Source organism: Trematomus bernacchii, unplaced genomic scaffold (assembly GCF_902827165.1).
Source record: "Trematomus bernacchii unplaced genomic scaffold, fTreBer1.1, whole genome shotgun sequence".
In the NCBI taxonomy this organism is placed as follows: Eukaryota; Metazoa; Chordata; class Actinopteri; order Perciformes; family Nototheniidae; genus Trematomus; species Trematomus bernacchii.
Window position 1 is genome coordinate 12,160,576 of NW_022987739.1, and position 21,541 is coordinate 12,182,116.

Sequence of the window (21,541 nt, forward strand, 5' to 3'; positions counted from 1 at the left end):
TGTGTCTCTTTTTTTCCCTCAGCTGTTACTGTAGCTGCAGTACCAGTAATTGCAACCTACCAAGAATAAACAGCAGCCAGAGATCCTCAAGTAAGATTTCTTGCCATATTACAAGTGTTATCAATTCTCAATGTCCTATATGGTATTGCTATGCAAACAGTGAAAGGATATGGAAATCATCAAGAGGTGGCTAAAATATGTTTTTCTGCTGACCCTGTCCAGAGTAGTACATTGCTTTGCTTCCAGGTGGTTGCTCCTGTCTGCATCTCCAAGCTCGGGGCATCAGTGGCGGACTGGCCATCGGGACGTTCGGGACGAATCCCGATGGGCCGGTCCGGCCACTCGGCCCACTTCGGTACCGGCAGGGGCGGACTGACCATCTGTAGAATCACCGAACGGCCGGGTCGGTTTGCTGTTTTTAAACAGCATCATTGAAGTTAAGCTGACAGGCGACAGAGGTCCGCCCCTGCCAGCCATCATCTACTCTAGGTAATACACTGACTATGGATAAGTACCTTTATAAAACCCCACTTTAAACACCCAAACTATCCCTTTATGATGTGACATTTTCTACACTTGTTAACATTAGGAAACACTTAAGAAAGAAAAGAAAGCTGCAGGAGCTGATCATTCCTAAAATACAATTGGCCATGTGATCACCAGTAAAAAAACAAAACAATCTGCACTAAATATTTTTTGGATTTATAAATGTTTTGTGACTTTTTCCTGTTGTGTACCTTAAGGGAGTTCTCCCCTGACAGCTGGACACTACATGATAGCAGAGGACCAGACCATTGTCAGTGGCAGTGTCCTGAATGTTGTCGACGCCCTGATACTGATGTTTGCAGCATATTACTGCCTCAACATCAGTTATCGCTCAGAACTGGGAGCTACCCTGGAGTTCTTGCAGAGGTAAGACTTGAATTGTAATTATTAAGTAATTCCATCTTAAACCACAGAGTAGAGGATTGTGCACATTTCTGAGACACGATAAGTGCTCCTGACAATACAAGATAATCGAGATAAAAAGATTATTGTGCTGCATTCTGTTTCGCATTATGCTCTCGTTTTGTCTTGGGTTGTAAATTCAGCGTACCCCTTTCCTTTGCAGTGGTGTGCTTTGGCTCCTCCCTAAAAGCCCAAACTCACTCTTAGCCAATCGGTGGTATGTTTACTTCAGCTCAATGAAAATGACGGAAAGAGGGCCCTTTGTCGACAACAAAAGAAAACCTGGTATTATTGCAGTGAACAAACACATTAAAACTTCTTTCGGTTAACTACGATGCTTTTACACTGCTCACTCTGCTACTGACACGCACCTCATCTGCCCCAGTTACACACAAACCTCTCAAGATGGCACTCGTAGCTACCCACATTCAAATGATCTTCAAGTGACCGCTTGCTCCTGTTTACAGACCTGCTGCGATACTGTCCAGTGTGATAGTGATGCCAAGTGACGACTTTATATAACAAAATCTATTCAAACCAATGCTTTAAATGTACAGATATGATCATAACAGTTAATGAAAAGTACATTTAAGAGTAGCATTGCCCTTTGACTTCAAGCTGTATAACTGTAAAGACAATTAATGGCTGTATCATCCACAGAATGTGTAATTAAACACTAAATGTAAGTGTACTTCTGTCTTAACAGGTGCCTATTCAAGATCAATCCGGACAATGGGACTAGAGTGGAGAGGAAGGAATACAAACAAAAACAGCACTCGATAAAGATAAAGGTGCATTCATTAATTACAAACGTCGCTGACTTTGAATGGAGAGAGTTGAAACACACACACAGTCATGTACACACGCACGCACATAACTGGTAGATTTCTTTAGTGTTTATAATTGTTATCTTTTGAACAAAATGTTGGCTATTGTTAAATGTTGAAATGTTTCATTGCCGGTCTATTCTGCTTTATTATTACTTAAAATATATTTTATTTATTGTTTTTATTTTTGTGATGTATATTATTTTCAATAATATATTGTATATATATATATATTTGTGATTTTTTTTTTCTACAAAAGATCGGACAGTTAATGTAAACTTGGGCTTTTGGAAAGTAAAATGACATGTTTACTTTGTGTTTTACATGTAAATGGTCTTAGATTTCATGAAGTTTGCTGACGACACGACTGTCATCGGCCTGATCACCGACGGCGTACAGAGAGGAGGTCGAAAACCTGACATCTTGGTGCCAGGATAATAACCTCCATCTCAACGTCAGCAAAACAAAGGAGCTGATTGTGGACTACAGGAAGCAGCAGAGAGGGACACGCCCCCATCGCCATCAATGGGACTACGGTGGAGAGAGTCAGCAGCTTCAGGTTCCTAGGGGTCCACATCACTGAGGACCTGACATGGACTCTTCACTGAGGACCTGACTCATCACTGAGGACCTGACATGGACTCATCACACTAACACCATCACCAAAACAGCGGCTCTTTAAAAACAAAATTGTATTAGTCAATTTATTGAACATGTTAGAAACAAAACAAAAATAATATTTATAACAAAGATGGGCAAAATTAAAAAACGTTCAAGGTATAAAAAAAAATGTATTCTCAAAGGTTCTATCATGTTCAAAAGGGGCAAGAAGAAGCTTAAAAACGTTTCTGGTCCTACCCCCCCCCCCCCCCCCCCCCAGTGTACATTGTTCATGAAAATACAAGTTTAGGTCATCGTCATCAGCATCCGTGATATTGGATTCATTGTTATGTACAAAACAACCAAAAAGAAATAACTTTTACAACGACAAGAAATAGCAAGCATCACTTCACAGGTCCTGCTCAGAACCATTCAGGATTTGGTTTCTAAATAAGAGTTTTAGTTTAGATAAAGTTGCACAGTATTTCAGCTCATCATTACAGTTATTCCACAGATGAACACCTTCTGTTGTGATGCAATGACGTTTGGAATTTGTTCGTATGGGTGGTTTTAAAAAAAATACTTACTTGTAAATGGTCTTAGATACACGGTACTTTTTTGTAATAATAAAAGTAATTTTATGTATTTTAGCTTTTTTTTATCATTTTTTAAAGATAATTATTCAGTTTTCTAGAGGTTTATGACTCTATTCTAACAAATAATATATGTTAAAATAAAAAGATTTCATGTAAAATTACAGTAATAGAGGCTACTTGTGGTAAGGTAAGTAACTTTTTTTTTACATGTTATCTCCGTATTTTATTTTACAGTTTTTTTACAATTTTTTTTTTTACAGTGTATAGTTGTAGTACCACTGAATGGAGCAAGTTTCATGTATGTGACCCTTTTATTTTGTAAGATAGCAAGGGGGGGCATATTGTGATAACCAGGCCTGTCATAAAATGCACCCCACCCAAAAAAATGTTTCCATGAATCCCACCCTCAAGCATTTTTCAGGGTATAGTTGTAGGACTACAGTAGTACCAATAAATGGAGCAAGTTTCATGAATGTGACACTTTTATTATGTAAGATAGCAAGGGGTGCATAACGTGGCAAAAATATGTTGACAAAGACTATGTAACATTTGTAAACATATATTTTGATTATCATATGACAAATATGTAAAATTAAACAATACATTTTAAAGCACGTGTATACAGACAGGACGTAACAATAATACAAAATAAAAAGATTAAAAAAAACAAAAACTGAAAAGGAAGTGACGAATGAATTTCGACACCACTACCATAAAATACGAAGCGAAAAGTTTAACCACAAGAATCAAGACTATATGAGCTACCACTAAACAACTCACAGTCTGAAAATTACCATTAATAAAAACCCTGAACGTTTACTTTTTGTTTTAAACATCGTTTTAAGGTGTAAACGTGTCATTTAGAAATGCGCGTTCCCGTGACAAGGGGGGCATTTCATGATGGGGGTGCATCATTTGACACACCTGTCCGGAGTGCATACAATTATAGGCTAATTAATCACGGGTGGGCAGTGGCATGCGAGTGTACAGCAAGACTGTGTTTCATCGTTGTAATGAACTCGATGGTATATAGGCTGGTCCGTAGTGACTACAACTAGCTGTCTTAGTTGTTGGAGAGAAAGGGTAGAGAAAAAAAAGTCTATGCGCTCCCGATTGGGGGGGCATAGCGGCACTAGAATAGAGTAGTGGTTGTCGCAAGGGGATAAGCTAGTTATCGCTCTTGGACGGTCATCAGGCACCGATCTAGGACTTATATACAAGGGTGGAAGCGCGAGTCAGGGCGCCCCACTGGAGATAATTCCCTTCCCCCTCTGAAACCTCTTAATTCGGACTAAATTGAGCTGGATAAGCTTTGCTGGCGTTTATTACGAGTTCATGTTTGTTTGTCTGATTGTTTGTATAAGGGGTCTATATTGGTTGGTGTAACCGCCGTCTTGTGTATGTTTTGTAACAACTAATAATGAATAATAATAATAAAATTAAAATAAACTTTAGTTAACTCACCAAAAGTAAATTACTTGAGACAAATAAATAATATAAAGATGTAAAGCAAAATTCTGGTAGTATTAATGTGCTGCACAATGAAAATAAATAGAGTGTTTGTATGTCCTGCATCTGAGTGTGCAGAGGAAAATGTAAACAAGAAGCACACTGTTCAGAGTGTGTGCTGTAGGTGTAAGAAGAGAAGAAGATTATATTGCTTTAAGAATACCGTCACAACCGGTAACCAGCAATACATTCTTAAATTGTATTGCTGGTATGTTAAGATATGTTTGTGACCTTTTATAAACCCTATGCCCCGTCCTGCACCCGAGACCCTCAGAGGCATCACTGCTGGTCGTAAGACCTACCTGAGGAGGTCAGGGTTGCAAAATCTGTTTGCTCTTTTAGGTCAATGTTGTATTATTTGTTTAATTTATTCTTAAATCTATGTATTGTATGGTAATAATGAAAAATACGTAATGTATTGAACAAATTCCGAAACAAAGCTGATAAGACAGAACTAGACTCAGACATAATACGAATTATTGTAGAAACATCCTCTCCTATCACGGGGGGGACACCTGGATGAGCCACTAGGAATACGCAGTTGCACTGCTTTCAACATTGATAGCAGAAGGAATACCGGCAGATGAGCCTCCGTTTCACTGGGGGGATCAACTACAGTGCTCACTGAATGAGCCACACAAAAGCAGAGCAATTGGGGGGTTGAAATATGGCGCTCTGATGAAGAAGAGTTTGAGCCAATCAGCACCTCAGTGCTAATCTACAGTATCAGGATGCCTTTACACACCAGACACTCGGTGTCATAAAGGGAGGAGGAGAACGAGTCAGGAAGACTGACGGACATGTTCTTCCAGCTCTCGTACAAAGATGAACTTTGAATTGAATGACCAGATGTTTACAGATGTACAATTAATGATTGTTTTTTGATATTTCCAATGACCAAACATGTGTTAAATAGTGGTGATTAATATATTTTTGTCAGATCAGATTACACTTTCGCACTAAACTAAATTAATTAATTAATATTCTCAGATTATAAATTATTGAATAATAAGGTATTTCTACTATTATCACAGATAATGTTAATATCCTTAATCATCCAGCAATCAGGCTTAACAACACTACACTTTAATGTATTATCCATGCACAGACAGACCTAAAATTATGTTTCTAGTACTGGATTAATTTCAGTTTTGGCCCAAAACAAATATTCATAATAATTAATATAACAATTATGTAGCACTATGTGTGTGTGTTTTTCTCCCTCCATCCAGGTTATTGGCAGAGGATAATTCCTCCCTTTTATGATGGACAGCAACACTGTGCCGAAGAATGTATCTACAAATTGGAATAACTGGGTAATAAGGTGAAGATTTGAGTAAGCCCTCAATCTTTGAGCTGTACTACGCTGTGGTCCCCTGATCATTGCCCGCTGACTCTTTGCAGTAAGTGGTCCATAGCACTCATCTTAACTTGTTAAGAGGAGATGGCTCTAACCGCACAACCAATGTGTCCTTCAAGGAGGACAATCAATGAGACCTTGCGGGATGTTGGGAGATGCTGATGGAGGGGGAGGAAAGAAAAAAAGAATGGAGTTCACAAATGAGCCTAAAGGCTGTGGCTGCTGGAGAGCTAAGGGATCAATGAGTGATCATCAGCCTTTAGTGATCATCAACGTCACAAACACCCTCCCTCCCACCATGCTTGAATATACGGTAAAATGTAAATCAGTCTTAAAAAGTGATTTTATTCTGTAATGAGTGAAGAATAATGACATCCATCTTATAATGTCAGAATCCTCCTGTTTTTATTGTTTTTAATTATATGTTTAAACTGCTGCCGTGCTGTTTCAGCACTGCATTTCCCATAGGTCACCAATCAGTCAAACAGTGCTAACAGTCATTTGTCTTTCAATCTAATTTAGTGTTGAAGTTGAGTTTCTCGAGGTGGACGTGTTCTGACAAACCTTTTTTCCTCCTGATAAATCACTTTTCCTGCACCTGGAAGTCTTTTTTTAATCGATGAAAGAGCAAACATCAAATGTGCTTTATGTTTGTTGGTCTATAAGTGTCGAAAAACATTTAGAACATGGAAAGATATGTAAATGTCAATTCAGTTATCTGCCTTATTTTAAATATATTTCCTTATTTATATTCTACTTCTTACTGCAGCCATTCATTTCTCATAACTTCCCATGGTGTAAATATACATTCTACATACATAATTCACTTATCTATGGCATCAGCTCAACCTCCCTCAATAGACTCCAACTGGTCCAAAATGCAGCAGCCAGACTCCTCACACACACCAGATCATGGCACCACATCACCCCAGTCCTCAAAGAACTTCACTGGCTTCCCTTCTCCCACCGCATCAACTACAAAATACTGGCTATCAAAGAACAAGCAACAAGTCCATACTGTCAAGTGTTTCCTGTCCTCTTGGCTGAGAGGATACATTGTTCTTCCTCTCTCTGTTTCATGGAAATTGTCCAGACAGAGTCATCTTAAAGTGCTGCAAAAGATGATGAGCCCAACTGTTTAATTTACACTAATGTAGGCTTTTTAGCGGTTTCTATTTTTATATAGTGAATTCATTGTTGATTTTATATTTACTTCTGAAAACAGCTACATATTCAGTTTTTCCCGCTTTTTTTATTTATTATTTATCTAACATGACTTTATGTATTGCATTTAAATTTGACCTACTTGCACTATGATGTTCAACAAAAATATAAATACAATTTGCAACAAATTCAGCTATTCATAGATTTACAAAAACAGAAAGAAGATAGATTTAACCAAGAGGAAGAGGGAAAGCAGTGATTAAATAAAGTTCTTGTGGATTTTTAGTCGCTCATTTCCACCTTTCCATGCCAGGCTCAGTGAAACCCTTAATGTTTCAAGCTCTTCAAAAATCCTGAATCCTCCTATATATTTATACGCAATACAGTATCCCCATTGCATGCTCCAAGAGCTCCAAGAAATAACCCCAAACAGTCCTTCCCCTACTTCTGTGGAGTGATTTGGCCCGCTGAGTGGATCCCTGTGGTCTCCTAGCCTTTGAGCCTCTGATGAAAAGAAACATGAGCAGCTGTGCCAAACACATTGCAGACCAAAGACACACACATACTGTACAGTATATGGGGCATTCTACCGAATTAGTACAAAGTGCGGTCCCACGACAAGAAAAACTATTTAACAAAACAATTAAGTATTCAGACATAGATATTTACTAAGAATATGTTATGGTCTATTTAAACACAAGGCATTACATTAGATAGTGATAAGCTTAATATATACAAACACATCATTTATAGGGTACTTTCTATTGGGAAGTAGCTGTCCCCAACCCTGACATCTAAATTTCAATTTCTGTAAATAACACTTAAAACACTTTTTAAAATGTTGTTCAATGGTGTATTTAAAAGATCTTTATGATTACATTCAAACAGAAGTTGGAATATTTAGATTTATTGTGGGTATCATTTTTTAATAAAAAAACTATATATATTCAAATCTGTATCAGATCCGTTGCAGCCCCGTTTTTAGAGATTCGGGTATGGAGGAAAATAGAGAGGGTTGTGTTTTCTGACACTTGGTGAGTTCCCTGACACACCGGGGACACATATTCATGTATAAAAGACGTACAAAGTGCATTTTGCATGATAGGTCCCCTTTAAGCCCTATTGGTACAGTAATGAAAGCTGCTGTTCAAACCTCGTCAAAACTCAAATGTTGGGAAAAGCACTTACATGGTCAGGGAACATGGTGCTCATATTTGATCATTATCTTTAATACCAAGCAGATCAAATGTACATTATTCACAGAAAAATTGTGCCTAATAGGTTTCAGGGCTTTATCTATACATTTCCAGGTGCACCTTAACAAAAGGATGAACATAGCTTAACAAAAACACAGACAGAGAGAACTACAAAACATCAAAAACTTTTCTTCCCAAAGACTCGTAGTCGTACTCGGTAGTCGTCACATCTATGACTCACCCTTGTAATAAGCAAATCATTTGCCCTGGATGCAGCACAATTGTTCACACTGAGAAGCAACATTCCCTATTTATAGTCAAGTCCATCATTCCTTTGATGCCCCATGTTCACTTCACACATTGAACATTTGAACAAGCTCTTTTCTCTCAGGGGAAAAAATTACATGTGGCTGGATAAAACCAATTTGATACAGTGACTGTGTGGTCCCCAAACTGTCTGTAATCCCCTTTTCCTTTTGCTACACAGTCACTCTCTCTCTGCAGTATTGAGTTCAAATGATTGACATCATAATAGGCTCAGCTAAATTATGATAGAGGTCAAATTAGAATTTAATCATCTCCCTTTTACCCCCTCTCCCCTGAGGGCAAAATGAATAAACATGATTTTGTACGAGACTGATGGGCTGGTTATGCAAAAACTCTGATAACTCTCTCAATTTTTCTCTTTTGTTACAGCTTCAAAGAGTGAATGAGAGAGAAAGAAGGGAGGTAGTAATAAGGAAGGCAGAGATATGTAGATGACGTTAGCTGGAGAGAGATACTGCAGTCGTTCAGCACTTCTGTTTCACATCAATACTTGGTATGGGATTTTGTCCGTCATGATTTCCAATGAAGTCCAACAATTTTATCAGGACATTCTGGCTGTTAATCGTGGGTAAAATGTCCTCTTCTAAACAAGTTTTACCTTAACGTGACCTAAGAATATATATTTACCATGTTATTAAAAGTAACATTAAGCCATTATGTTTTTTATAGTATTGCTGTGAGCATCAAGTAGTGCCTTGCTTTGCCTTTACCTCTGTTTCAATAGTCTCAGCCCGATAAAACATGTCATAGTGTTTCTAAAAATCTTTCGAATGTTGCTTTATTGGGATACATCTCCATGTTATCACTTCTGTAATCAACCATCTTAGCATGTGCTGCACATATTCTCAATAGTGTTTGCTGTACTCTGTAAAGTTGCTTTAACTGTGCTAACTGTATATTGGATAATGCAGCCCCAGAGTTATTTAAAAACTCAAGCTAAAACAGAAGTATGTCCATCTTTTAGGTAAAATTAAGAGAATCAAATACAGTTAATGGAAAGTCCAAATGTTTAGTTTTTTTCACTTAAGGCTTAAAAGAGAATACTACCGTTTTATTGACTTTAATTTAATGTAATGTTAAAGCTCCCATGTCATGCTTTTCCGGTTATTACCCGTCCCCTTGTGTGTTATGAAGGTTTTTATGCATGTAAACGGTGTGCAGAGTCAAAACCCTCAAAGTACACCCTGTAGCGAGTAAAACTCTAACACAGAAAATACCTCCCCAAAACGCCTCGTTGGAGATACGTCACTGCCCATTTGATTCTTCCGGGTACCGCCTGATGTCATGCGGTACCCGGAACGAAATGGACCAATCCCGAAGAGCTATGGCCACACCAGCAGCGGCGTGTTCCTCCAGAGGTTCGAAGAACCGGCATTTCACAGACGAAAGCTTCCAAAACATTGCCCAGTTTGAGGCGGGATATGCACAGCTTGTTTGGACCGTTTGGAGCAGGGGAAGATTCGGGTACACAACCTGTGAGTTTGCATTGTTATTTGTGTATTTATCAAACAAGGTAGCTACCACGACTGTTTAAATGTGTAAACATGTTTCGGACTGCTAAGCCAGTGCTAACTGTGCTAACTAAGTTGCTAGAGTTTAAATATATCAACTACAATGTCAGCAGATGGCCTTACATGTTTGTCATGGCAGGAGAATGTCTGCAGTCACACACACGGAATACTCATACAGTATACTCCGGGTGATTTACCGTACATTGTGACAGTACATGTATAGCTAACGAGGCTAGCTATGCATGTATAGCTAACAAGGCTAGCTATACATGCTAGCGGGAAACATTGTATGACCGAACGTAGCAGACTACCCGTAGAATAATGCAATTATAAACACGTTATTGCTAGCCTAATATGAACCACTAACTTTTGTTCATAGTAGTTTTATTACACTCCGTTCCTCCAAGCTAACGTTCATATCGTGTTAGCTACCAAGGTAAACAAAGCTAGGTTAGCATATTAGCAGGCAAGCTGTTCATTAGATATATCCACACTCCTACCACAACTACTACTAACGAATCTAAAACAACTAAGTTTCTCTAATATTTTGTGATTTGCATTTTATTTCGTCCAGACAGATCCTGCCGGACAATACATGACTGGACGACCACACTGAGGCATCGTCTCAAAAAGCCCCGGCTGCTATAGGCAAGATGCCGACAACGGGGAGTAATTGACGATATACCGTATATATGTATATTTACGTTCATTTTGTACATTTCTAAAAATAAAGTTTAATGGAAATACTTAGTAGGCCTATCCTTTCTTCCCTGAATTATTTGCACCTATAACATATCATTCATATATAGCAAACCATGATTTGATTTCTCATCAAACAGTAGTAGTTTATAACGGGTAAAAATAACTTACTCTTTGTTATGACCGGCTCGTAGGCCACAACGGAAAGACAAGGAGACATACACGAGTTTACAAAACCACGGCACATTTATTGTGGTAAATGCAGAGATAGGTGGTTGAGAGGATCGCAGAGTTCGTCTTCCTGCAGCCGCTTTGGAGAGAGACAGGGGCCGCCGTGTGACTCCGGGCAGCTGGGCTTAATAGCACCTCGGCTCCGGAGGTGTCCGTGATCGCGCTGATTAGCCTCTTCAGCTCCACCCCATCGTAAGACAAAGGCCCTGGGGCCGTCACACTCTTCTATAACAACAGTTAAAAATATATATGTATATAAAATATACGGCTGTACCGACGCCATGATAAGACTGATGTTCCGCTGAGAGCAGCCGGGAAAAGCACTGTTAGACATGGGCGCAGCCTCTCTGGTGGTTGACTAATCAGAACAGAGTGGCCGAGCTGACCAATCGGAGCACACTAGGCTCACAGGGAGGGGGGGGGCAAGAGCTCCAACGAGTCGTTTAGTGGAGAGAGTGAATACTGCTGAATACACATGTTTGACAGAGATGCTGTATGCGAAACCAATGTGAGTTTGGAAAATTGCACAGTATAAATCTATTTTAGTATACCTCAACAATGTAATTATGATCAGTGGAAATGGCCATGACATGGGCCCTTTAACATTCCTTACATAATTATTTTTCAATGTCTAAATTATTAATGGGTAATAATATGGCCTCTCAGTCTCATTATGTATAAATAATATTGAAATATTTAGATTTATTAAGAAAATGACTTTAAATAGTCTTTGAGTGCAAAGTAAACCTATTCCTGTTCATGCACTAAAGTTATGTGTGAAGTAAACAATCTTATTCTAACATTTACTTTTTCAAAAATAATATTAACAAAGGACACACTTAGTACCAGAACTTGTTGTAGATGCAGAGTCTCTACAGCTGTACAAAGCTTGAGATTTCATGTGCAAAATCAACACCAGGCAAACACATAACAATCTCAGTCTGATAATAACAGTCCTCTCCCCCCATTCTCCCCCCACCAGACTGCTGGATGCAATAAGGATTATGGAGCAGAGGACATACTTGTTTTGTTGTCGAGGCTCATCTACTTTGGAGGATGAGTATTTGTCTGCAGTGTCGTCCGATCCACTTAGAGGTAGGAAACAAATACCGGCAATATATTTAATACCCCCTGAGATCATGTCACAGCAGGCCTGAGGCGCCCAATCGTTCAAAGGGGCTCAGAGGCAGCACAGGAAAAATAAATAAATAATTCAATATCAAAAAGGAGTGCAGCATTATGCTTTAGTGGGCAATAAAACATGTGGCGTGTCGGGGATGGCGGCTGCTGCACACAGAAAGAAGAAACCCATAATGCTCTGTGTGTGGTTTGGTAGGAGAACACCAGGAGCCAAAGAAGAGGGAGGTATACATTTTCACGGCAAATGAACTCCTCATTTTGCCTTGCTGCTGAGTGCACAAAAAGCCACTGAGACAATAATATCTGGGCTCCACCTCAGACCCTTGGAATTGGGGTGGTGATGTCCTCTTAATGGCTGCAGCCTCTGAAGGACAGGGGCCTGTATTGAGGCCATGTACTACAAAACCCTGTTTAAGTCCTTTTGGATTTAATGTTTTAATTGATATAAATGAATTATATATGAATTATTGAGAATAATAAGGGGTTTCAAAGATGACAAAGAAGCTAAAGCTTTAGTTATCATACAACATATTACAATATGTATGTCAGAATGTGCAATAACATTGTTAGCATTGAACCATGGGATATGAAATCAATGGGGTTACGTTAATTACAACTAAGAGATGATTGTATTCACAAGCAGGGAAACTTGGACAGCTGGGAAGGACCTACATTGTGTATACCTCGAAATGTGCATTACCTGCAAATACATTCCCTCATTAGTGCAGAAGCAATGCAATGTAATAGGCTTGTTAAGCCCATCAGGAAGCCTCCAGATGGTTGTTTGATTAAAAAAAGATCCAATCAGAACTGCTGTAAGGTCCACTGGTGTGATGCTCCAAGTTTACAAACTGCATGATATGAAACCGCTTTCATGTGAGAAGCAGAGAGAATGAAAATACTTCCAATTATAAAACACAAACTGCTTGCACTACCGAAAGGGAACGTATCAGCTTGACCCCAGTGGAGATAAGCCTATTTATAGATGGAGGACTCAAGGTGAAGGAGAGGCCTGGTAACACAATTGAATAGTGAAAATAATGTCTGACAACAACACCTTGGCTTTTGCTTATTGATGGAAAAGTAGATTTAGGCTATATTTAAGCTCAAACACAGTTAGGATGAGACGTCACAAACCTAAATGCAATCAATGACAGGTTTTCCCAACTGCTATACTGTAAGACAAATGCTAGAAGGCACTTGACAGCTATACTAACCAACAGAGTCTCTTGTAAATCTGTCCACATATACTTCAGAAAGACAGCAAACCCCAATTGGCCCCTTCATTTTGACTAACAGTGGAAAAGGGTGCTAGCTAAATGACTAAAATGTAAATCTTCTAAATGTACTGCTCTACTGATGATCAATCGGGTTCTGACTTTGTATTCACTAGGCTGAATGAAGCAGTTTGACCTCAGCTGAGATTAACCTATTTATAGATAAAGCAATATAAACACTTGAAGATGAAGCTTAGCAACAGGCGATCCAACCAACGTTTCAGTTGCTAAGGCTTTACAATCAACTGATACAGCTCACATGAGGGATGAATCCAACGAGGATTAGTGACCCGTATACACAAGACATCAACTAAAATAGGCAGTGACCATTTAAATTGTGTAATGACAAACAGGTCCCAGTAAACATCGAGAGGATCAATGAACAGTTATCGTGGCAGCAGTGGCAATAATAGATGTAACAGTAGTAGCAGCAAAAGCAAAAGTAATAGTAGCAGTATTGGTTTATACTGCAAATCAACCAAGTACCAATTTACATTTTAAGCAGTAAATATGTGTTAGAAATGTCAGGTGGGCCAGCACTTTGTTCCAGTTTTTAAAAAAATTTAACTTTTATGGATTTACACTAAATTTCGTACAGATTCAGGTTGATAAAGCTAAATAATATTGTTGTTAAATTGTCTGTTTATCCTATACTATCATTTTCATATGTCCAATACTTTAATGAGCAAATGTTAGCATGCTAATACTCCACCATAAAATGGTGTACATGGAAATGGGAGCAAGTCTGCAGCACTGAAAAACTGTCAAAGAGTTAACGTGATGAGTTTTTGGACTTCATCAGGGGAACGAGGAAACAAAGACAGGAGGGAGTAAACATAATTGTCAACCTCCTTCTTAAACTGTGAGGAAATATTTAGGAGGGATAAGGCTGAAGCTGGATTAAGTTGGTAGGCCATCATTCATTTATCAGCTCTCTAATGCGCAAATGGTCATTGATCCATCCATTATCTGCGCATCCTAACTGTTGCAGTAGTGGACAAAGCCCATATCTCTCCCTCACTCATTGTATGGCCTGAATATAAACATCAGTCCAAAAAGTGAACTATTAGAAAATACAGCTATGAACATCACAACCGAATAGTCTTATTGTGCATTTTCTTTTTGTCAAACTTCATAAAACACTAAGACTAATTGCCTACTACATTAAAGTACAAAAAAAGTGTAACTATAATATATATGATATAATAGCTAATAATAGGTAAATCTGACACGGAAACATTTGACCAGTTTCAATGGCATGAAGGCAAGTTTATTTATATAGCACCTTTCAGCACACGGCAACCCAAAGTGCTTTACAAAATAAAATAAAATATATTTTGAATACAGTAGAAGCACATTATAAAATGGCATTTAAAAAACAGGCATTTAAAAAGCAAAGATAATAAAATAAACACAACAGGTATAAAGTACATGAATAAAAGCCATACTGCAGTGTGAATATGAACAACTCACTCAAGTGCAGCGTCAAAAAGATACGTTTTTAGTCTGGATTTAAAAATGCAGCGGACCTGCAGGATTCAGGGAGTTTGTTCCAGATGGTCGGGGCATAAAAACTAAACGCTGCTTCTCCATGTTTAGTTCTGACTCTTGTAACAGAGAGCAGACCCATCCCAGAAGACCTGAGACTCCTGGATGGTTCATACTTCTGCAGGAGATCGTTAATATAATTTGGTCCTAAACCATTCAGTGCTTTAAAAACCAGCAGTAGTACTTTATAATCAATTCTTTGGTAGACTGGAAGCCAGTGTAAAGACTTCAGAACTGGAGTGATGTGGTCCACTCTTTTAGTGTTAGTGAGGACTCGAGCAGCAGCATTCTGAATCAGCTGCAGCTTTCTAATGGATTTTTTAGTGAGACCTGTGAAGACACTATTACAGTAGTAGAGTCTACTGAAGATAAAAGCATGGACAAGCTTTTCTAAATCCTGTTGTGACATTAGTCTTTTAATCCTAGATATGTTCTTAAAGGTAGGGTAGGTAATTTTGGAGAAACCAGCTCGAGATCGCTAGAATTTGAAAATACACAGCCGGAAAAAATCTGCCACTTCCTTACAGAGCCCCTCCTCCAATACACACGAACGCGCACATGACCAATGAGGGCACGAGATAAGTTTGTGCACAGATGGAAGGCTGACAGGCAGGTAGGCCATCCAGTTATTTTAGCCGGGCCGGCTAAAATGATTGGTCGTGCTTTTTACAGTACTAAGGCTTCCACAGATGAATTTTTTTATTGATTTTTTGTCAAAGCACTTAAGATATTCATTGCTATCGGGATGTTAAGAGCATTCCATGGAATATAACAAAAAGTGTATCTCGAGCCGGTTTCTCAAACTTACCTACCCCACCTTTAAGGTGGTAGTATGCAGACTTAATAACTGTTGTAATGTGACTGTTAAAATTCAGGTCTGAGTCCATCACTACACCTAGATTTCTAGCTTTATTCGTTGTTTTGAAGTCTGCCGACTGAAGCTCTGCGATGACTTTTAATCGTTCCTCCTTTGCTCCAAAAACAATAATCAATTGTTCAATTGGAGAAAGTTCCTACTCATCCAGTCGGTGATGAGCTAAATACACTTACTCAGTGTTGTAATCGGAGAATAGTCTCCTGGTGAAATTTTTATATAAATTTGGGTGTCATCTGCATAGATATGATAACTTGGGTTGATGTTTTTCATTATTTGAGCCAGTGGTAGGATATAGATATTAAAAAGCAGAGGTCCTAAGATGGAGCCTTGAGGAACCCCGCATGCCATATTTGTCAACGCTGATGTGTAGTTGCCTATAGAGACAACGTTTTTTCTGTCCTTTAAATAGGAATCAAACCAATTTAGAACTGTTGCCGAAAGTCCCACCCAGTTTTCCAGTCGGTCTAGCAATATGTTGTGGTCAACAGTATCAAACGCAGCACTGAGATCTAATAATACCAACACTGATATTCTGCCACTGTCTGTGTTTAAGTGGATGTCATTGAAGACCTTAACAAGAGCAGTCTCAGTTTGGTCGAAAGCCTGAATACATCAAAACCTTCATTTAAAAGCATGAAATGACTCAGCTGTTGGAAAACAACTTTTTCAATAATTTTGCCTAAAAATGGGAGGTTTGATATTGGCCTATAATTATTCATTATAGATGCGTCTAGATTATGCTTTTTTAAGAGTGGTTTAATTACTGCAGTTTTCAGGGCCTGTGGAAATACACCCGAGTGGAGAGACTTGTTTACTATGTGAAGTAGATCTGAGGCCATGCAATGAAAAAGGTTTTGAAAAAGCCTGTAGTTATAATATCGAGGCTGCAGGAGGATTTCAGATGTTGAACAATGTCCTCCAAGTCTTTATCATTTATCAGACGGAATTGTGTCATGATGTCTGAATAGATTTTGCACAGGGACAAAACATTTGCTGTATACAGAGGCATTGACTGCTTGTCTAATTTTCAGAATTTTGTCAGTGAAGTGAAAACTAGAACATTCTGTAAAAACGTATTCAATTTCTTAAAATGTATTATTAAAGTTACTACAGTTAATTAAGTCCAACAAAGTGATAATATGTTACATAAACCCAACCGTTAGGGAGCAAATCTAATGAATGTATGGTGTTTCAAAATGAAATAATTTCTGAGTAATTCACAGCTTGTGGTGCTTCCTCCTCTTGCCCACAGCTTCTTTACCTCACAGCTGCTAAATTAGGCCCTGGAACCTCAGTTCTTAGCCTTTATGTTCGCGAACTCCAGATGTGGACCCCGACTGGGTCCCCGCTCCCTTTACAGCCCTGATCTTCAACCAACTGCTGGAAAGATACTCTCAGCAGGATCCCAAAAGCAGGTGCCCTTTACGAATCACATATTATTTTGTTCAATTTGAAGCACTGACAGTCCACATTTCCTCCTACACCCAACCTACATTTTAAAGCTGCATTTTTCTGTCAAACATTTTCTTTGACATTTATACCTGTCAAATAAATGTATTCAAGTTAAAAGTAAAACATTTGAATTCAAGCATAGAGCAACATACATTGAAAATACTTCAGTAAAGTACAAAGTAAGTTCTTAGTTACATTACACCAATGATTGTGTTTTGTGATTTTCTTGGATAATACATGAATCACAGGCAATGCTCTTAAAATACACCTCCCTCTATTTCCTCCCCTCTAATGCATCTATGCTGCATTGTTCCCTTATCATCATATTATCTTCTGTCAAATTGGGGAGGTTGGTAGATTTCTATATGACTGTAGTGGCAGCAAAGAGGGGAAACAGATGCTTGTGTGATCCTCCAGGACTCCTCATGGAACATAATAAAGATGCCATCTGACAGTTCCTGCTGTCAAACCACTGCTCTGCACACAGCTTCTTAACTCTGGTCCCCTGGTGCTGTGTTGTGTTTGAATATAAGTAGAGGGGGCACAATCCTAAGAGGGGATTCAAAAGTCACGGTGAGGCACTGTAGCGACATTGAAGTCACGCTGTGTCTCACATGGCCATAGCACCAGGAGTACCAAATCAGTGTAAACAGCAGGGAACAAATAAAGTAGCGGTGGCAGAAACATGCATTCAGATGTGCACCACCTACGATTATTTGAGGAATCCTTCAGGGCTGTGCGCTAATGAGGAGATAGAGTACAAGGGAAGGGTATGGGTGTGTGTGCAAACGCAAGGTAAACTCTCCAGGGTTCAGAATATTGTCTGCTAAATCCATGTCAGAGATAAGCTGCTTCGAGGTGTGGTACCCACTGGAAAAAATGTATGGTTTAAATGCTCCAACCCTTCATATTTCATCCTGCTGGCTTTTTCAATGACTTTTCCTCTGGTCTCACTTACAGGTTGATATTTTCGTTTTAGAGTGAAATGTCTCAACAACTTCCCAACGACAACGGAAGCTTCATTTGAACCCCAGTGAGTCTGAATTGCATCCATTGGTGTCCCTTCCTTCAAGTTTGGTTTAGGGAGCTGTAACTGTTGTCCATTTACACTTAGTCTACCATGCACTGAGTTTTGACAGCTCTTCTGATGGGCCGCTCAGACGAACATATAACTGCAGACTGAAACTATCCAAAAACAATTCAGAGATGACAACATTTTTTTTAAGCACTCCAATTTTCTTTTACCAAGTGTGGTCCCTATTCTTGGATTTGTGTTGTGTCGGTCTCTGAAAGGCTCATATTATTTAGGATGTGCCTCCTTGTTGGGCAAACAACATTTGAATAATTGGATCCTGACATTTTTGGTATAAAGTATTTGACATAGTATAATCTTCCAAGAAGCATCCGGAAACATCTTTCTTTTACTGTCAGTCTTTTTAAAGCTTTGTCTTCCTTTCTTTACCTCTTAGCTTTGCTGCACTGCTGCTTGTATCTCTTCATTACCTTTGTGCTCCTCGGTTTAGCAGCAGTATGGTCTTTATCTCTCTAGATTTTTCAATTAATCAGGCGAGCTTCACGGCTCATTGGCGGCTCTGGAACCCATAACATTTATCTGACTTGAAGGGAAGTGATACAATCCACAACACCAACAAAGGATAAGATATAATCAGCAAGGCAAAAAGGCAACATTATCAGTGTTATGGCACAAAGGCACTATCAACAGAGCTATGAAACTCAGACTGTGAAACAGTGGCAGTGGCTTTTTATGGATATACATTTGTTGATGATATTTCACATGTGCAATTATGATGTTTGTGATATCCTTGTCCCTAATCTGTTTTTGTGTATTTTAAAATCTTGCTTGATGCCCTGATGGAAAACATTTACAACAAGGAAACCTAAGAGATTCAGTATAATGGACAACAACATGCAGGGGCAAAATAATTCAAGAGAGGACACACCCTAGGTTTAATAATGTTCACCCCGGACTAATGGCTTTTGCTGGCCACATGTAAGGAATCTCTTATCCAGTATTTCCGCTGAAACATTAGGACATTTACACTTGAGAGTTTAGCAGAATCACATTTAGAGTCAAATTGGGTCAAAGATACAACGAGTGAGAGATGAAATACGGAAAAATCTATCATTTTGTTGTTTGTGTGAGGCACTGGGCAAACCCTGTTTCCTGTGCAGCCATTGATTGTGGGCGTGATTAATGAAGATGTTGCCCAAAGTGGGGATCTATAAGTGTCTTCTTCCCATCCTGTCCCTCAATGACCACTCGTTGATGTAGCACTCAGTTATGTTGTTCTGAGGATTAAATAAAAACAATTAGGTTAAATTAAGCTGATGCAAACGGGACAGAAAAGCTCAAGATGTGAGTCAGAAAGATAAATACAAATATTTACTCATATATGACACTGTTAACAAAAGTCATACATTAGTCATAATGTTACTGGTTTCATAATCCATATTTTTGCAGTATTAAGTATAATTTTAAATGAATTTATATAAATGCTAATTCAACCATTAACACACACACATATAGGCTTTTGCCCCAGGGAGCTTCAAAGGGCTTCAGAGTATGGACAGAAAATAAGTTGCTGGATATCTACATCATAGCACCATCTGACCAACTGTCTGCATTGAACATAGCAGCTACAAAAAATAAAATCCTCATCTGAGATAGAATCAGATGAGGACAACCATTATTTTAGCCATTACACTTATGGTTACAGATTTTGACAGTTACCTTTCACAGTAAAGCACCATTGGCGCCATCCTGAAGCCATCCGTTGCTTGCAGAAAGAAAGGGAAGACGGAACCATCTGGGCATGTTCTCAAAACCCTCTCAAGCATAACACACAGCACATGGCAGACAGACACATTGTGCGACTCAGCAAGTATGTAACACCATTCCCCTGCATATATGACAGCCACCCTCATGAGACGATATCCCGACACAGAGTTCTTGTACTTTGCTGTAACTTTCTGAACACATGCCTTGGTTGAAGTTGAGAAAAGTTTGTTGCCAAACTCCTCTAACTGCCGTAGCTTCATCCCCTGGAGAATGTGGAATGTGCACAAGAAAGAACTAAAGGATCATTGTGCATGAGCAAAAAATTGCATACGCTCGGAAGTCTAAAGCTAAAAGGCAATCCGGCTCGGTCTAAGAATAGACAGTAACTACCATGTTTTACCTCAGAAGAAAGGAGAAACCTAAGAGTAGGAAGGGAGAAAGGGAGGAAATAACTCATTCGTTCAGATTGGAGTTAAAAAGATGGCACCGAGAGGGTGCAGGAAATGAGGCAAGGTTTTTATGTGAAGCATAAGAGTGAAGCTCTTCCATCTGAATACAGCTGCTGTTTCAGGCTTTTGCTGAAAGAAAGAAAGTGCTGCTGTACTATTAGGAAAAGTATATTTCAAACAAGTGGGAGACTGCTTTGCAAACTGACACCTGAACATAAATAGTGGAAAATGCGTGTGTACACCTACGCCATTATGACGGTACTAATTTTCAGATCCAATGGCTATTTAAGGGGCAATTACCCCTTGCCTTATTGGTTACTATGCCAACTATTGACGAAATTAGAGAACTAACGATGCTAAATGATGCTGTCGTTTTCAAGGGTGAGCATTTTTTCGGTAAAATGACAAGGCTGTCTAAAATAGAGTTTGATGCCAAAGAAGACTTACTCACTTACTTACTACTATGGTTTTAGTGATGCTGATGATACATGTGTCTGAACCAATCATTTTTTAGATATTGTTGCTGTATTTTAGGCTTCATGGATGGGTATAAACATCCCACCTATTTGTCTTTCCTGTAAACCATTTTTAATTACCACACAACTTGTTAATTATATGCATCTGAATGTTCAAGTGATTTCAGGTGAAGAAACAACCAACATTATTTCTTAGTTTGAAACCAATAAGACAGATATTTGTAAGGCAAATAATTGTGATGTTTGACATAGTAAGTGTGATCTTGAGCAGAAATCACGACAACATCATGACATTTGCAAATGTATAACCTTCGCAATGATGTCAAACTGCAAAGATAAAAAGCAAATATTGGAGATATCTGTAACCATTCATACTGTATCTACCCACTGAAACATCCTCATAATTTACAGTCATTTACAGAGATACATGTATTTTAAAAAGATGGATGCTCTTATCAAAAAAGGTTGTAAAAAATAAAAATCATAGTAATTCATTTTGAAAACACCAAAAACTGTAATCTTCAGTAAAGTCTGCATTATCCTTGGTTTAATAA

General features: G+C 38.7%; 1 long non-coding RNA gene across 2 annotated transcripts; it reads left to right on the top strand.

The window, feature by feature from the left end:
• Positions 1-816: 816 nt before the first annotated feature.
• On the top strand, positions 817-2,143 carry LOC117496249. 2 transcript variants are annotated; one of them, XR_004557252.1, is made up of 4 exons: positions 817-912; positions 1,112-1,233; positions 1,655-1,739; positions 2,116-2,143. It is a non-coding gene; the product is annotated as an uncharacterized LOC117496249 (long non-coding RNA). The 2 variants fall into 2 exon arrangements; XR_004557251.1 differs by lacking the exon at positions 1,112-1,233.
• The last annotated feature ends 19,398 nt before the right edge of the window (positions 2,144-21,541 follow it).